Consider the following 11,306-nt stretch of genomic DNA (forward strand, 5'->3'; position numbering starts at 1 on the left):
ACAGAAAGAGATACTTGAATTCCTTTGTATTTGAGTTAATTTACATTTTGGTAGCTGCTAAAAAGATAGATATATAGATATGTGTGTGTGTGTGTGTGTGTGTGTGTGTGTGTGTGTGTGTGTGTGTGTGTGCCAATGTACGTACTGATTTCAGGTGGGAGCTGCACTCTTGTAGTTTAGGGATGGAAGAGGGCAGCTAGCCTTTGGGTATGTAAGAATAAAGGGTGCTCAAGAAAGAGATTGGAGATAGATACCCTGGCACCTAGAGCTTCTTGACCAGGATTTTCTTCACTTGGCTCTACTTTGCCATCTGTCTGTGGGAAGGCAGAAACATGAGCAGCAGTACTTCTGGATTCAATACGGCAAGCAGCAGCTTTCAAAGATCAATGTTGCCAGGTCATTTATTTATTTTTAGCCTGAGGTTGCCCCTCAGGATTGCCTAAAGATCTGCTTATAGACTTCCTGACAGTCTCTCCTGTGAAAGGGGTTTTCCAGGCTGAGCAGGATTTAGAAGGAAGGCCAAGGGAGGGACTTGGAAGCAAGGCTAATAAACAACCACACAATTTTCTGCCAAGCTCTTCTACTTCAAAAATCTTTAGTAGACCGCTTTTGTGTAATTGTCTCTTTGTCCAGACCTCTCAGAATATGGATAGGTCCTTCTGGTTTGAACAGCCAGGTTTGGCAACTTGGTTCATTTTCCCTTCTGTTAATTACTTCTGCCTTCAGATATGGCATGCCAAGACAAAAAACAAAATAACATTTTTCAGGCTTTTGTTAGCTTGCTCTTGCAGAAGAGTGATGTGGAGTAGCCTTCCAATTTTTATGTGCCTGAAGATAACTATAGTGTGTCCTCAAGATAACATTATCCATGAATAGAAAATTCTAATAAGCTCATGTCTTCAGTTTATTCATGGCAGAGCAATCCTAGTGGTGGAGTCCCTCAGTGGAAGCAGGACTAGCTACTGGCACAGAAATTAACTGAAATGCTGGATGAGGAGGACTGTGATTTGACTGTTTCTCCTAATTTTCCATAAGAATAATTGAAAATTCAACATTTTAAACCAAAGCTTAGCAATAACTTGTGAGAATCTTTTCTGTAGACATCCCTCTGCCTTGTTACCAGGAGAAAGAGGGCAAAGAACAAACTTGGTGCACATGCCCTTTACCCACTGCAGTGGAAGTTTAATGCTGAAAGTCTGAATAGCGAGAGCCAGTGTGTGGTGACTTCACTAAACATTCCCAGCTCCCACAGCGGATGCAGCACGACAGCTGGAGCCAGTGGATGGATGACATCCCTGCAAATGTGACATTTTCCAGCTGGCCACATGCTGCTCAGGAAACTGTAATTTGTGCTTGTGCACTGCTTTCCGTGCCTCTCGGGCCTTCTCTGTGCAAAAAGGAAGGAGCTACTCTTCTTGTAGCCTCTAAGGTGGTGGGGACACATGCTGTTTTAAGGTAGATGTGTACTAGGTAGCTATCTGGTAGTGCTAACTAAGCATTAATTTTGATACTTCTCTATAATCTAGAGCATTTGGGCATTACTAGGCCCAAAATATTATCTGCATTTTTTTTATCTTTTAGCCTCACTCTTAAAGTACTGGGGAAATAATCAGAAAAGCAGAAGTTCAGCAGTAGCACTTGAACTAAGAGGAGGTGGTAATTTCATTTAGTTCTTAGCACCATGATTTTTATGCTGTTTTTCTTTCCCTGTGAAGAGCCGTATTTAACCTCTGGCATCTCCTTAGCAGAAGAACAGATCAACATGAAGATACATTGCGTTTCAGTGATGCCATCAAATATATTCTGCTGTGGGTCATAGAAAGTATCAGAAGACAAGAGCAGCAGAAAAATAAAGTTTGCTTTGCCACCTAACAGTTACTGAACAACCATGAAGATGCTAAGTAGCAGAGGAGTTTATTCAGTAGTTAGTTTTACACCAGTTAATGCAATTTTTTGGAAGTTTTAGGAGTGCATTGCTGGTGAAGAATTGTTACTCATTCTGATTTATTCTTTTAGGCCATTTCTGGTGTGCAACAAGAGCATGTTATTGTGACAGCAAGTGACAAAATGCTGTGACTTGGACTGTTGTTTCCTTCCTGAGGAAGAAACTGAATAAAGGGCTTGGGCATTTATTTCACTCTTCAGAATCGTTTGGAACAGTAACAGAAGCAGATAAACAATACTTACTGTCTTCTGATTGTTTCAAATGAAATAGTGTCATTTCTCAACAAAATATGTTGTTTTCTGGTAGTACTGCTGTTTTAGAGGAAGCTCTGCTGTAGTAAAACAAGCTTTGTGATATTAGGTATGTGCAGATGTTTCTTTCAGTACTGATAGGTATTTCTCTCAGTAGCTGGGCCAAGCTGTTAAATACTTCCTACTTCATACATTTAGTGTTCATAATTAACATTCTGCTGCTGAAATTGCTTTTTTTGGTTTAGTTTAAAGCTTCTCAGCATTAAAACCATGTTTTCATCATAAATGGTGTAAAACCGTAGACATAAGACCATTGATAGGGGACCTGAGCTTCAGCTCCTGAATGGTTTGCCCTTCATTTTGTGATTCACTGAGTAGACAAAGGTAGAATCATAGAATGGTTTGGGTTGGAAGGCACCTTAAAGATCATCTAGTTCCAGCTACCCTGCTCTAGGCAGGGACACCTTCCACTAGACCAGGGTGCTCAGGGCTCCATCAACCATGGTCTTGAACACTTAAAGAATGGGGCATCCACAACTTTTCTGGACAGCCTGTTCCAGTGCCTCACCACCATCATAGTAAAGAATTTATTCCTAATATCTAATCTAAACCTGCCCTCTTTTGGTTTGAAGCCATTCCCCCTTGTCCTGTCACTACATGTCCTTGAAGTCTCTCTCCATCTTTCTTGTAGACTTCCTACCTGTAGGGTACTGAAAGGCTGCAATTAGGTCAACCCAAAGCTGCTTTTTTTTTCCAGACTGAACTAGAAAAACTTCACATTAGAGTAAAAAAGTGAAATAACTGTAGACGATCACTGCCTATAAATTGAAGATCTTGAGAAACTTCTATGGCTTGACTGTATGTAAACAAGCCTCCAGCTGTTATTTGAAATTAAAGGATTACTTTTCCTAATTAGAGATGCTCCCCCCTCCTTGAGCTTCAAGGAAGTACAGATCCAAATCTGAACTTCATAAGAGCACACATCACTCAAAATGCCTAAAAGCAAAAGTAGTTCTTGAAATTCCCTGTCTTTGCAATGTGGTTATCCTTCAGCAAAGCTTCAGCTGCCAAGGACAAACTGGAAAACATCCTCCTCTCACAGATGACAGTCACTCACACAACAACCCAGTCATTAAATAGTTTGCTGCCATGGGCCTGTTGCCCATTCTTCCTGCCTGGTGGAGCTTTCCAGGGCCACTGTGATTGCCAGAGGAAGTCAAATGAGGGGGAGGGGTACCAGATTTACAAAATTGCTTCCAGCTAATGAGTTGGAGAGTTATTGAGAACATTTCATTGGAGATTTTGGATTGCTTTCATTATTTTTGATAGTTGTTCCCTGTTAGGATCCAATTAGTGGGAGATGCCTTTCCTGAATTAAGGTTCAAAAAAGAAGTCTGATGTTAATAATCATTTTAGCCTGGCTGTCATGGTAAAATTCAGAGGTTGTTCCCTCAAGCTGTGTCAAATTGGACAGCGGAAAGAATTTCTTCACAGAAAGGGTTGTTAAGCATTGGAACAGACTTCCCAGGGGAGTGTTGTTGTTCCCTGGAGATGTTCAAGAAACAACTGGGCTCAATGCTGTGGTGTAGTTGCTAAGGTGGTGATCGGTCAAAGGTGAGAGGTCTTTTCCAACCTAAGTGATTCTGGATGCTTGATTCTATGACTTGGGTCTTGTCTGTGGAGAAAAATGGGCCTACATAGGAACCAGGAAAATAAATTTGGGATTTGAGGTCTTTAGGACCACCTGCCCTGCCTCAGCAGAGGGCCTGAATGCTGCCAAATTACAGGCTACCTTTCTCTTCCTTTAAACATCTGCACTCAAAGCTATATTTTTTTCCAAGTTTATTAGCCTGCTCATCTCATTTGTGGGTTTTCTCCACTGTTCAGGATGACAGCAGACATCTAGGGAAGCTAATTACTCTTCTGTCAATCCCTCAAAGGCTGTGCAAGCCTTTTGGGAGAACATGTCATCTTTATCTCCAGCACAGACTTTGATGAAAATACCAGTTTACTTTAGAAGCCAGCTTCCCAGGGGTCTTCCTCCCTGCAACAGAAGCATGGAGCTGATCTCCCTGGCTTGGCAACTCAGGGCACACACAGACCTATAGATAAGGGAGATGCCACAAGCAAGAAGACCCCTTGGACCAGCAAGAGCAGCCAAGGCAGAGGAAAGCTGGGGAGCCCCAGTTTCTACAGGAGTTACCAAAACTCTGCTACTGGCTCATCTGTTTCAGCTGTCCTGCTGTCCTGTAAAGCATGAAGCTGGCAGGAAACTAAGCCTGGCCTGTTATTCCATGCAGAGAAGTCCTGCTCAGGTCAGGCCTTTAGCACAGCAGAGACCTCCAGCTACCAAGAGAGGTTTCTGGCCTACATGAGAGAGATTTTTCAAGGGAAGCAATGAACTGGCAGGGTTTTCTGAATGACAGCTTTAGACTTAAAAACCTAGACTTAAAAGCCTGTCTGACATAAAACCTCCTATTGACTCTGAGCCCATATCTTACAGCAACAGCTTTGTCCTTCTCATTCTTCCATCCCTTTCTCTTACAGTGTTTTTACGTGTTACAGGAATACCTAATTTTCTTTACCCTTGATCTCCAAAAGGTATTCTCATCTTTCCTAATCACATTATAGCTGATCATTTTTCATTCTTCGACACTTTTGCTTTTTGACTTTGTCTACTCTTTGAATTACCTGGAGCTTCAGCATGTGAGAATGTCTACAAAGCTTATGGCAAAACAAACAAGCTGCAGGCTAACACACACACATATGCAGAGAAAGACCTTTCCTTAGGGTTTTGCTTCATTTTCTCTCTTATTTTTTCCAGATCACTGATTAGAAATTCAGAAATCCCTTGAGCCAGTTTCTGAAGACTAGCTGTTCTCCTTGGGTGACATATGGTTGCCACATACATGGCCCTCCTAAGGACCGTTTCACTCAAATGTTAGTTCAGGAATGTTTGGTACTAGCATTACAATTCCCATTTTGCCCTCTGGTTGTAATCCCTGCTTTCACCATCTGTTGCGAACTCCAGCTGTTGCCTTTTCAAGAAACACTTTTGGAACATTAATTGTGGCTCTGAAAAACCATCTCCAGTTGCTTCTGTGAGAATTGGATGTTCTTAGTTAACAAACAAATAATGCCCAAGACATCCTGCTGCTCTGAACTTCCTCCTGGTCTGTTTAATCAGCTCCTCTAGCTGGAACTAGCTGTGGTTTAACTTCTGTTGTTTTTTCCTTTCACTCATTGTTTCACCAAGGCAAGCTGTCCCCAAAGGCTTCTGCCACCTCTTGTCTATCTCCTCCATCTAATTCCTTGAAATTGAAATTGAAATGAAAAGATGTTGCCTGTGTGTGCTTTCCACGCTGGAAGATGGGTAGCTCACAGAGTTTTCAGCCATGATGGTGATTTCACCTCTACAGCAGCCACTTCTCCCAGTAATTGTCTCAGAGACACAGGCCCCTCAGCACAATGTGGGCTTCTCCTCCTGCAAATTCCATGCTGTTTTCATTACAGCATCTCCTGCAGACACACAAGTAGTATGTCTGGCAGTGCATTTCCCTATTCTTGTTTCAGGAAAACACAGCCAGCAAGGTCTAAATCAAACAAAATCCAACAGAACGGAGGAGTTTGGGGATTCCTCAAAGTGAATCACCATCCCCCCAACACAAGGTTTTCAGTACTGGAAGCTGAAAAATGACTGGCAGCAGAAGGCAGTCCTCATCAAAGCACAACAATCCGTGTGAATCTTCCCATTTTGGCAATGAACTTTCAGATCAGAACCAAAAACAGCAGGGAAATTTTCACACTACTGTAATTGTGAAGTTGCAGCATAGATGGCATGAAAGAGCCCTGAAATACCTGTTGAGATATTTCAGTATACCTTACTAGGGTAGTTCTGCCACTGCTAATTTTGTGCCTATATTTAACTGAATCCTTGAACAATCTGGGAACTGCAGGTCATTAATTATCACGACCACCCTTAATGAGCGGGCAGGTGAGAACACATGTTAGGGACGAGGCAAAGGGATGAGGCCAGGGACCTGTGCCCTATTCCCAGGAAGCTCCCCACCTGGCTCCAAGCCAGCAGCTCACCCTAGGGAGCCCTGCAGGTATTCCTAACAGCATCTCCCTCTGAGCCCTACTCCTGGAGAAGGTTCAGCATCAGAAAAGTGGCAGCCTGGGACCTTGCTGCACCTGCTCACTTCAAGTCCTGGGAACCTTACCACAAAAGTCTGGACAATCCCCTCTGAACAGGAGCAGATCATTTTTATGTACAATTTACAGCTGAAATAGAAGGGAAGAAAACCTCCAAACATCATGGTTCTCAAGTCTCCATGACACATCCTGAAGATTGTTCACACTAGAAAGATGGTGGGAGAAAAGTGAGGAAATTGTTGAAAAAAGGAAACATTTTCTTTCATTCTTAAACCCTTTCCAGCTCTTGAAATCTAAAGCCATTTAAGATATAAAAAGGAATAAGATTATAAAGACTAAGATCACATGTACTCTGAATCTGACTCCCCACCACTGCTGGGATTTTTCAACCAAGGGAATGCCCTTCTATACTCAGTCCTTGTGTGTCTTCATCTCCATGATAATTGAAATGACTTTGCTGGCCTGTAGGAAAGTTGAGCAGCACGGTGTTTTGAAAGAGAGAAACAGGTAAAATGCTCAGAGATGGTTTTATGCTAAGGACCATGCATGTACCTGTTCATTAGTACTACTCCCACTACTTGGATTCATGCAAGGGTTATCAAGGAGTTTCCTGAGCTCTTTGTTTTCTGATCAAAACAAAACTAAGCTTCTGGTGCCAGCTTGTTACTAGAAATGCCTTTAAATACCTACACATCCTTTGCTCTACTCACACTTAATTTTAAGCTGGCTTGACAGCTGACAATTAACCTGATTTCCTTTCATTCTTTTTCCTTCTCTCTTCTAACTTAAGTGGCTGTGCTGTAGACTGATGCCAGTGGTCTCTGCCTTTTCACCTCTGCTATTAGTGTAAAATGTGGTTTTCAGTTTTCTGGTGAGACTCCTATATAATGGGTTCAATGTCTTGCTGTTTGGTTTTTTCCCTCACTGAAATGCATGTCCTAAAATTCATATTTAATTGCAGAAAAATTGTCATTTGTCCAGGGAAAAAAATCAAGCACATCTATCACAAAAGGGAGGAGATTTGAAAATGAAATTACTTGATTTTGCCAACATTTTGTGAGATTCTTTTCCAACACTTCACTGAATGTGTCATGAACACATCACTGTGTGGTCCTAAAATATGGAGTCCTGTTTGAGCATATTGTTGTTCACTATCCTTCATACTCTAAATAATCCTACATTACCATAAGATTCCCATGCTTTTTCTAAAGCATTCATATGCCTGTGAGAGATTTTTGGTGTGTTTTGACCTTTATCTTTATAAAATTTCTTCAAAGAACAGGTCTGCTGCTGCTCCTCTCTTTTTTCCTCCCAGATTGTTGCTGAAAACATACAAGCTCTCAAGAAGAGCTAGAGCACAATAGCATTAATCAGTGCCTCCTGCCAAATTCTTGCCAGTTCAAAACAGCACTTGGGGGATTATTTCTCAGCCTCCATTCATAATCAGTGACCTCTTGCTTATTATTTTAACTGCAGTGACAGTTCTGCTGGATCGAGCGACTTCCCCATGTGTCCTCCGATGGATCTGTAGCAGTTACATTTTAGTATTCCTGAAATCATATTTGTATGCAAGATTTTGGCCCCTTGTAAGTCTCATCTTCAAGTGGTTCTTCCCAGTGAATAGGCTTTTTTCTTTTCCCCTTTCTGCATGCTTTGGTTTTCCTTTCTCTTACAGTCTCAGACAGGGGCAGCAGGGAAAACTCTGATCCTCGAGGACAAGTCTGAAACAGTAGTGAGAAATTGTGGGTTTCAGCCTCCTTCACCATTTCCATTTCTCAAGGAATAAAGCCTGGCTCACAGCAACGCAGCAGCAGTGCAGGAGCCACCATCCTCCCCAGGGCTCTGTCCCCCCACGGCAGCTGAGCCGTGCCCAGGCATCATCCAGGCCTGGGTGCCTCACCTTCACTTCCCAATAGTAGCCACCCGACCTCATTGAGCAAGGGCTGCCTTTCCTGTCAAGAACACTGGTGATGCTGAAAGTGCAGGGAAAGGCAGGAATGATTCCAGCAGTAAAATGGACAATAGGATGTAGTTACTGCCATGCTGTGTTTCCCAGTGACTTTACTGGGAGCTACATGTGCACTGAGCTCAGTTTAAAGATGCTCAAAACAACATTGTGAAGAGCTTACTGGAAGGTTTGTCTTAAGCCCTTCAGCTTATACCATCCCATTTTTAATTTCTTCTTGCCCACTTGTGATAGCACTACAATGAATCTCATAGACACATCTTAGAGGGAAATGGAAAATATCTTTTCATTTGCCAGCTGAAGAAAAAAAAAAAAAAAGATTAACGGCTACTGACAACTCTGTTAACAATGTCTTTTACAGATTTGTCCAATCTTGGTATTATTTTCATTCACAATGAATTATTAGCTCTTGTCTCTGTCAAAAGCAAAAAATTCCATTTCTTTAGCAATGTGTTAAAACCTGAAAAAGAAAAATTGTGCTTCATATTTCCTGACAAGATTCCATTATGCTGAAAGGAAAAAGTTTTCTTCAATTTTACGTACCCTGAAAAAATGATGTCTTTAAAGGCTGTGATGCCTCTGTTACACAAAGAATATTTTTCTACATCAGTATAGTAACTCTTGGACCACACATCCATTACAAAAGTCTTTATTTCATCTAATATGGGAGTGTGTTCTATGGAAGACACATGATGAGTTTCATATCACATCAGAATTAATCAAAATATCACAAAGATTTTTTTCTCAAAATCTTTAAACCTAATAAATTCCGAACAGAAATCTGTGATTTATAATGAACAGATAAATCATAACCATCTGAATGAACTACACAATATTGTTTCATCATATAAGTTTGCACCCCTCGGGTTTTACAGCAAAGATAGCTAGAGAAACCCATGACAACTGAAGATGAAAAGGCAAAATCCTTCCCTAATAAAAATTCTTATAACTTCATTAAATTCAAGCAAGCTACAATGATTTACACTCTCCAGAGTGTTTTCAGCACACTTTCTTTCAAAAATAAAGCAGGGACAATGGGAATAGTAAAAGGTAGGATTATGGATAAACAAATCAGAGAATGGAGACTTCATGAAGTCTACTAGGGCACCCCGTTAAAAATGTAATTCAGCCAGCAAGTGTGTGTTCTTTATAGTTCTGTGATGCACAAAAAAAAAAATTGAAAGAAAAAGAGAAAACAGCAAAAAAACTCCATAAATACACTTTTTAAAAAGATCCTTGGAAAAGTAACCTATTAAGTCTGGCATAGCCCTTGTGCCAGATGAGCTCATGTGTAATTGCTAAGAAGTGCCTGATCAATGGTGTGTCACTAGCAGAGCAGTTTCAGTTGCCCACACAGGTCTGGTGACACTTGAGATGTTCCTGAGCATTGCCTCAGCCTCCAGGAGCTCTCCCAAAGGGGACAGGTTTCCCAGGCCTTGGGAGGTGTTTGCCAGCCCTGCTGAGACATCACAGACAACCCTTGGGCCTAAAAGGATTGTCTCAAACTGAACAACCTTCTTAAATCAGGACCATAATGGGAGCCTTATCTAGGCTCCTATAAGTGCACTATATGTCCACAACATGCACAGTAAGGCTGATAGACTTTTGAAGGAAAATCTTGAGTTACTCAAGAATTAGCCACTGTCCAAAAAAAAGCTTAGTCATTTTTATCTGCTTTGCCAGAACAAGGCTTGAAAGAGGATGCCCAGTCACATCTCTGACACCAGTATCCCTGTTCTGAGGAGATTACTCATAACTTCACAATCCAAGTGTTTAAATATGTTTTGGTACTACTGTGCTGCCACAAATACAGAATTTATACTCTACTCACTCACTTGGCTTCAAAAATAGAAACTGTCCAGCAACTACAAATATGAATACAGTCTTTATCAGGTGGCATTTTGGTATTTTAATTTTTTTTTCTCCTGAGATGACAATGAATTAAAGTGGGATACTGACAACTCTTTTCAAAGCCAAGATCTCGGCATCTGAAGTTTTGTAGGGCAAAGCTTTCTGGTTACAGGTGTGAGTATGGACTTCATGGTGGTTTAGGAGTTACTTTAAAGATCAGCAGCTTAGTTCAACTATTCAGATGCTGCCCCTGCTGTCAGAGTTTATTTTATATGCCCATTTTTGAGTACAAACCACCTCTCAATGCTTTGAAGACCTGAAAACTGAAGTTTCTGTATATTGGCTTCCAAGTGATAACTGGCTCAAGTTTTTGAACTCATGTTTTCTGCATTCATCTGTTGAGTAAAGAAAATATATTTCACTGGATCAGAAGTAGAGATCTCATCCTACACCTGGTTAAAATTCTCATGTACTCACTCCACATCTGCTTTGATATGCCTCAGAGATCCACAAAAGGCATTTGGGCACCAAGCCTCTACACAACCCCCAGGTGCAAGGCTGAGATAGACTGGAAATCTATACTTGGATTATTTCCAATTCTATCATACAAGCATCTAGATTTAAATGCACAAAATTCTTAAATGCCATCTTTTGGACATGCAAATGTGGGTTCTGAATTCAGCCTACACCTTAACTGCTGTGTCTTACAAGCCTGACACACAAACCCTTGCATGAAAACACACCAGGGACATGGTACCAGAGCAAACACCTGCCCCATCCCAGGTGAAATATGGGCAAAGGCAGCTTCCCAGGCAGCATGCTGGGTTTGGCAGCATGGTATATGCAACAGTGATCCCAAAGAAGGCTTTCTGACTGTTTTCAAAGAGATTGTTTCACAGAGGAGTCATTAGTCTATTTAATAAATAGTGCAAAGTACATGTAGTCTATACAGAAAAAAAAAAAAAAAAAAAAAAAAAAAAAAAAAAAAAAAAAACACAATGGGCTAATTATAAACAATTTTGTCTATACCTCCGATTCCAAATTTCTGTAATGTCTTACCTGGTTTAATTTTGCTCTAGTATTTTTCTCAGGGAAGTGATATTTTTGCTTTAAGTCTTCATTTGCTCTCACTTGTCAT

Source organism: Zosterops lateralis, assembly GCF_965231275.1.
Source record: "Zosterops lateralis genome assembly, chromosome: 3".
NCBI lineage: Eukaryota > Metazoa > Chordata > Aves > Passeriformes > Zosteropidae > Zosterops > Zosterops lateralis.